The sequence below is a fragment of the Girardinichthys multiradiatus genome, chromosome 1 (genome assembly GCF_021462225.1).
Source record: "Girardinichthys multiradiatus isolate DD_20200921_A chromosome 1, DD_fGirMul_XY1, whole genome shotgun sequence".
Taxonomy (NCBI): domain Eukaryota; kingdom Metazoa; phylum Chordata; class Actinopteri; order Cyprinodontiformes; family Goodeidae; genus Girardinichthys; species Girardinichthys multiradiatus.
Window position 1 is genome coordinate 4,408,957 of NC_061794.1, and position 7,907 is coordinate 4,416,863.

A 7,907-nucleotide genomic window follows, 5' to 3' on the forward strand; every position below is an offset into this window, starting at 1 on the left:
TAAATATCCAACTGCAAAGTGTCCAGGAAATCTCAAGAGTAAATTTTTGGCAATAGGTTTTAGAAGCTTGATCATGTTAAAAATTTGATTTATTTACAAAATGCAACATCCTTACATTAGTTTTGATACATTTTGTTATGTTGTTTTTGCAGCACTAATGGCCTTTATTTATTTATTTTGACAGTAAGCTGACAGGAAAGGGGTGGAGAGAGGGGGAAGACATGCAGCAAAGGTCACCTGGGCTGGGAGTCTAACCGATGACGAGCTGTGTTGAAGACTGAAGCCTCGGAATATGGGTCGTGCGTTATACCCCTGCACCACCGCCACGCCCCTTTTTATTAGTTTTAGTTATAAATATTAACACAAGAAATATGGAAGTAGCATAAACTATAGGATGGGCCCTTCTGTGTCAGACAGTATCTTTTCTGAATTGTTAAAGTCCCTGTTTCCGTCTGTTTTTTAATGCTATGTTGACCATTACAGGATTCTGACATTTGGAAATGGTTTGATTTCCTGACTGCATTGTTACAGACAGAGCATTGAGGTCATAACAACAAACAAGAATATTATGATTCTGTTTTCCAAACATTGACTATTCTGGCTAAAAACAGAAATACAAGATCAACACTAAGTGCCAACCACACCCTCACGCATACACAGTCATGATCTGTCGCTGCAGAGGACGCTGCACTGACTCGCGCTCACTTCCTGAGGAGTTATTCTAACATTAACCACAACTCCTTCAACTTCACAGCTTCTCACTAACTTTTAATTATTTATATAACTGGCTCTTGTTTTCCTTCCCCAAAAAGTGAGAAGGATCCCAACAATGAGACTGTTTAATTCAATCGATGTTCTACAGGTTAAGTAACACACACTCAAATACAGTTGTACAATCACCCATCTGTCTCTGTCCAGTTTTCATGACGCAGCAGGGTGTGTTAGTTGACACCTTGTGATGTGCTGAAAGAGCGGAAGTGTGTCTGGGAGGTGCATGTTGTCTGTTAGAGTCTGCTATCCAAAAGAGAGTTCAAGATCAGCTTCAGATTATTGAAGCAGGTCCAGAAAATGTTCTCATCTTTCAGAATTTAAAGAAGATAAGACGCTAGAACAATGTGTAATGTGTACAATTAAAAAAACAGTACATTTATCATATTAGGCAGATATGCAAATATTGAATAAACAGTGTATCTTCCATATATTTTAAAGAAGACTTGGGGAGGTTAAAAAAGCAGTAGGTGTGACTACCAAAACAAGGAAAAGCATATTTATCTCAGCATGGCATTGCACAGCATCTCTGAGTCAGGTTTAGTCTCTGTTTCCATTCTAGTCATAGTCTCCTCTAAACAGATCAGCTTCCTTAGTTACTGTTGTCTACAGTATATCTCTGAGAAGGCCAGGTTAATGTGGTTGTGTTTTATAAATACTGTTACATCTGTCTTAGTTACATCTACCTTAGGTGATCCAAAGTCCAAAGGAGATAAAACTTTTTTATACACATTTTGGATTTAAAGAAATACAACATTGAGATTAGGATTAAGACAAAAAGAATTGGTTTGGCAGTTTTTAACATTTTGAATCCGCAAAATGTCCTGTAAATAGTAATTACTGTAAATAGTTAGCATATATATACTCAAATAAGTTCACTTTAAGGGAAATGGTTTTATATTAAAGGGCAATGAGGACATGTTTACACAGGGCCCCATGTAAAAAGTAATACATTGTTGTCATTGCTGGATCACCTTTTATAACCTGTCTAATATGCTCGGTTTTGGCTGCCATTACAGTACAAACCAGCCTCTAAATGACCCTCTTTTACCTGACTGGTCAGCTTAATGACCAGAAACGGACAAGCAGCAGGTACACAGGAAGATAACTTCACCTTCAAGGTTCATGTTGTGTGAGTTGAATTGGTTCAAAATGCAGACAAGAGCTTGGAATAAGCATGCTATAAGTTTAATACTATGACAGAAAACCTAGAGATGTTGCAGGAGGAGAACAGGACATGGAGCGTACGCAGAGTAACAGAAAGACGAGGAATAATTAACTCAAATCAAGCGGAAAAGTATTAACAATGATCTAATGGAATAAACTAAAATACGCAGAGAACAAAACACAAGAAAGAACTAAGAAACAAAACACAAATAACTAAATACAATAAATAAACCTATATGGAAAGACCCTAATAACAATAATGAAGACAGAGAAATAAACAGAGTACAGCAAGACCTTTCTAACAGTAATGAAAAACTCAAAAATGTTGAAAACACAATGGAAAATTGAAATACAAACTCCCGATGACCATGACACGTAGAGGCTGTCAGCAGCAGAAAAGCCCAGTAGGTCTGCTGATGCTTGCATCCTCTGGACTGGGCTGATGGATTATACCAAGAGCAGACAGACGGATGAGATGTATGGACTTTGGGGTAGAATGTTTCCTGTAAGTGCCTTGAACCGTACCCAGGCGAGTACGGTTCAATGCGCAAATGGACCATCTTTGTTCCCAGGAAGACCGACTCTCACTCCATTTCCTCCAGCAGCAGTGGAGAAGCTTTTAAAAACCACTTTTTGGGCCCTGGTATGTGTAATGTTTCTGTTCAGTTTAGTTGCAAAATCCTTAATACCCTACAAGGAAGCTGCAGTTTCAACGGAATGATAAAAATGATATCAAGAATTGTGGGTGTAGCAGGGATGTATCAGGTAAATCCAGCACCTTGGAAAAGCATCCAAACTTTAACATGTTTTATTAGGATTTTATCAGAAATACCAACATAAAGTAGTTCATAACTGTGAAGTGGAAGGAAAATGATAACATAGTTTCATGTCAAATGTTTTTAAAAATAAAAAACTGAAAAATGTGGTTTGTGTTGTTTTCAGCTAATTTTACTGACATCCTTAAATAAAAAGCTGAGCACCCTTCTGCCATTAGAATTAACATAATTAGTGAATAGTGTTGTCACAGTGTGTATAATTTGATGTCAGCACAAATCCAGGAGTTCTATGAAGGCCCCAGAGGTTTATAGAGAACATTAGTTAACAAACAGCATCATGAAGACCAAAGAACACAGCTGACAGGTCAGGGAGAAAGTTGTTGGGAAGTTTAAAGTGGGGTTACAGTTATAAAACATTATCCCAAGCTTTGAACATGTGTTAAATGTATCATCTTAAAATAAAAAGAATATGGTAAAACTACAAACCTACCCAGACATAGCCTTCCACTTAAACAGACAGACCACGTAAGGATATGAATAAGAGAAACAGCAAAGAGGCCCATGTTAACACTGAAGGAGCTACAGAGCTCCACAGCTCAGGTGGAAAAAAAAACATTAATAGTATAACTACTGGTGCACTATTGCACTCAACAAATGTGGCTTTTATAGAAGAGTGACATCAAGAAAGCTATGACTGAAATGAAGCCATTGGAAGTCCCACTTAATGTTTGCCACAAGCAATGTTGGACGCACATCAAACATTCAATTCAGTTCAAAAATACTTTATTAATCCCAAAAGGGAAATCAAATGTTGTTGTAGCTCATATCATGCAGGTCTCTTCAAAGAGGTGCTGTTGATGTTGATGGCTGTGGGCAGGAAGGATCTCCTGTGGAGGTCTGTCTTACAGCAGATCTGAAGAAGCCTCTGACTGAAGACACTCTGTTGTTGTACAACAGTCTCATGAAGAGTTCAGGGTTCTCCATAATGTTCTTCACTTTGTGAAGAATCCTTCTTTGTACAATGATCTCCAGAGGTTCTAGAGGAGTCCTCAGAACAGAGCCAGGCTTCTTTATCAGCTCGTTGAGCTTTTTTAAGTCCCTGGCGCTGATGCTGCTTCCCCAGCAGATGATGGCAGAAGAGATCACACTCTACAACCAGACTTATAGAAGATATGCAGCATCTTGCTGGAAACACTGAAGGTCCTAAGCTTCCTCAAGAAGTACAGTCTGCTTTGTTCCTTCTTGTAGATGGCTTCACAGTTACATCTCCACTCCAGTCTGTTGTCCAGGTGAACACAGAGGTGTTAATACTCTTCCCCCACCTCCACTTCCACTAGTGTTGACCTATTCCTTTTTCTATGAAAATCTACTATATATTCATTTTTATGCACATTCACAATGAGATGGTTGTTTCCACACCATGCCACAAAGCGGTTCACCACCTGTACTCATCTTCTTGTCCATCTCTGATCCATCCCACAACTACAGAATCATCCGAGTATTTCTGCAGGTCGAACATGTTGAAGAAAGTGCTCTGGTCTAAAGACTAAAACATACCTTTTTTCACATTACTTGTAAAATGTTTGTTTTTGGTATATCTCACAAATTGCCATTCAAATACAAATACATTGCCTGTCTCTTATACCAGGCATCTACAGGTCGTTCTCAAAATATTAGCATATTGTGATAAAGTTCATTATTTTTCATAATGTCATGATGAAAATTTAACATTCATATATTTTAGATTCATTGCACACTAACTGAAATATTTCCGGTCTTTTATTGTCTTAATACGGATGATTTTGGCATACAGCTCATGAAAACCCAAAATTCCTATCTCACAAAATTAGCATATCATTAAAAGGGTCTCTAAACGAGCTATGAACCTAATAATCTGAATCAACGAGTTAACTCTAAACACCTGCAAAAGATTTCTGAGGCCTTTAAAACTCCCAGCCTGGTTCATCACTCAAAACCCCAATCATGGGTAAGACTGCCAACCTGACTGCTGTCCAGAAGGCCACTATTGACACCCTCAAGCAAGAGGGTAAGACACAGAAAGAAATTTCTGAACGAATAGGCTGTTCCCAGAGTGCTGTATCAAGGCACCTCAGTGGGAAGTCTGTGGGAAGGAAAAAGTGTGGCAGAAAACGCTGCACAACGAGAAGAGGTGACCGGACCCTGAGGAAGATTGTGGAGAAGGGCCGATTCCAGACCTTGGGGGACCTGCGGAAGCAGTGGACTGAGTCTGGAGTAGAAACATCCAGAGCCACCGTGCACAGGCGTGTGCAGGAAATGGGCTACAGGTGCCGCATTCCCCAGGTCAAGCCACTTTTGAACCTGAAACAGCGGCAAAAGCGCCTGACCTGGGCTACAGAGAAGCAGCACTGGACTGTTGCTCAGTGGTCTAAAGTACTTTTTTCAGATGAAAGCAAATTCTACATGTCATTCGGAAATCAAGGTGCCAGAGTCTGGAGGAAGACTGGGGAGAAGGAAATGCCAAAATGCCAGAAGTCCAGTGTCAAGTACCCACAGTCAGTGATGGTCTGGGGTGCCGTGTCAGCTGCTGGTGTTGGTCCACTGTGTTTTATCAAGGGCAGGATCAATGCAGCTAGCTATCTGCTGAAAAGCTTTATGGAGATGAAGATTTCATTTTTCAGCACGACCTGGCACCTGCTCACAGTGCCAAAACCACTGGTAAATGGTTTACTGACCATGGTATCACTGTGCTCAATTGGCCTGCCAACTCTCCTGACCTGAACCCCATAGAGAATCTGTGGGATATTGTGAAGAGAACGTTGAGAGACTCAAGACCCAACACTCTGGATGAGCTAAAGGCCGCTATCGAAGCATCCTGGGCCTCCATAAGACCTCAGCAGTGCCACAGGTTGATTGCCTCCATGCCACGCCGCATTGAAGCAGTCATTTCTGCAAAAGGATTCCCGACCAAGTATTGAGTGCATAACTGTACATGATTATTTGAAGGTTGACGTTTTTTGCATTAAAAACACTTTTCTTTTATTGGTTGGATGAAATATGCTAATTTTGTGAGATAGGAATTTTGGGTTTTCATGAGATGTATCATCCGTATTAAGACAATAAAAGACCTAAAATATTTCAGTTAGTGTGCAATGAATCTAAAATATATGAATGTTAAATTTTCATCATGACATTATGGAAAATAATGAACTTTATCACAATATGCTAATATTTTGAGAAGGACCTGTATACTGTAGCTCAAAGAGAATGTCTTTGGCAGACTGACTAAATGTTTTCCGGAAACAAGAAGAAGAAAAACTCCAGAGTCATATTTGTATAAACTAAATGTTGTCCTTTTGTATACCGGTCAGATTTCTGCATAAATCAATTGTTTGGACTCGTGCCGGGAGGAGTCACTGACTGGATGCAATCTGCTGGGTTTCCTTAGATAGAAAAACTTTTTATCCAATTTGAATAAATAACCGAATCTGACTGCACTGTTCAATGGTTACGATTAATTGACTTTTGTGAAGTGCCTTGAGACGACATGTGTTGTGAATTGGCGCTATATAAATAAACTGAATTGAATTGAATTGCTGTAAACCCATGACAAACTTTCACACAGAAATAGGTCACAAACTGAAATAGAGTGGTACAATTTGCAGAAAAACCTTGTAGATGTTGAGTAAAGGTTTCCAGTACATAATCAGTAGCGAATTTACTGAGTTTATTGATGAGGTCTTTCATTCCCCACAGAGCATGTACAAAGTCCATACAAGACACCCAAAATCAATTTCATTCCCTAGTTTATTAAGCTTCCACAATAATGTGACTTGGTATTTTCTTCATTTTCATCAAAACATTTTTTTCTTTCTGTGTGACTAAGTTAGAAGGCTAAGTTTCAAATATATACAAAGCCTTAGTTCAATAACTTATTTTGTCTCTTGAATAGTAAAACAGACTGTCGTTCAGAACAATTATGAGTTAATGCAACATGTTCCCCAGCCTAAGCAACAGTTTTTTAAACTATAGTGACCAGCTGATATATCAAAAAATCATTGGCTGTAGAGGTTTTAGGGACAGGAATTGAAGTCATGGTAAGACATGGAGACATAGAAAAAATTTTGTTGTGGTTCGATTTGAATCCAGAAGAAGAGTAGTAGATGTTGTCAAAGCAAGAACATATTTCCAGCAAGATGCGTGATGGCACACAGCTCTCTCTTTAGGAGCTTCATTAGATTGTGTAATATCGAGACTGCATTTGCTGACTAAGGCCTTCTGTGTCCAAACTGTTGTCTAGGAAGTAAAAATTGACGTGTTGCCATAGAGACTGAGCTCAAGAAAAACAAACCAACCCAATCTGACTCATCCCCTCTTGCCATCCTTCTTATTATTTATCCTTGTATTCTGTTGACATTCCTGCTCACTCATTCAGTGCTTTGACCTCACATATCAGCGAAATCTGAAGGGAAAAAAACTGCTTGAGGACAGGCAGAGTCAATATGAAATGACTGCCTTGTTTCTCTTCTTGCATATTTAGCAATATTTCCAGTAAACTCTGGGGCCTATGGCTGCTCTAGCATGCATTCAGATCTGCTGTTTTTGAATGTGTTCATCAGCCATTCCTATATTTGAAATGCATACACAGACAAGACGTTCTGAAATTAAGAGTATAAAAACAACTATGAAAAGATTAAGGAAATATTCAAAATCAAAACTGTCTTTTTTTTAATTGGGTACACAATATATCTACAACTCATTGGCTATTATCTGTTTACTTTTACCACTCCAGTTTTAAGACTTTTCAATGTCATGTATTAAATCACATAATTTAACAGCTTGCTACGCCTCTATCTCTACTCGTCTTGTCTCTGCAGGTCTGTGTGTCAGACCCAGATGCTTCAGTAATGAGATCATATGATGTCATGCAGTTCACCCAGGAACACCCTGGGTTAAAACTCATGTGGGGATGAGTGTGAATCTGCCATTGAAATCGTCTTGTTTTAGGATTTTATCTTACAGACTTTCACTGAACATTCCAAAATTGTCACATAAAATTTAAAACAAAAACAGGTCATAAGAATACTAAAAAAAATTATTAAAAGAATTATTGTTTCCTGCTTTGAAACACTAAATAAGAAGCAATGGCAATTGCTTTCAAAAGTTATATAATGACCAAATGTGTGCAATCGACGTCTTATCATTTCTGCTAAAAGA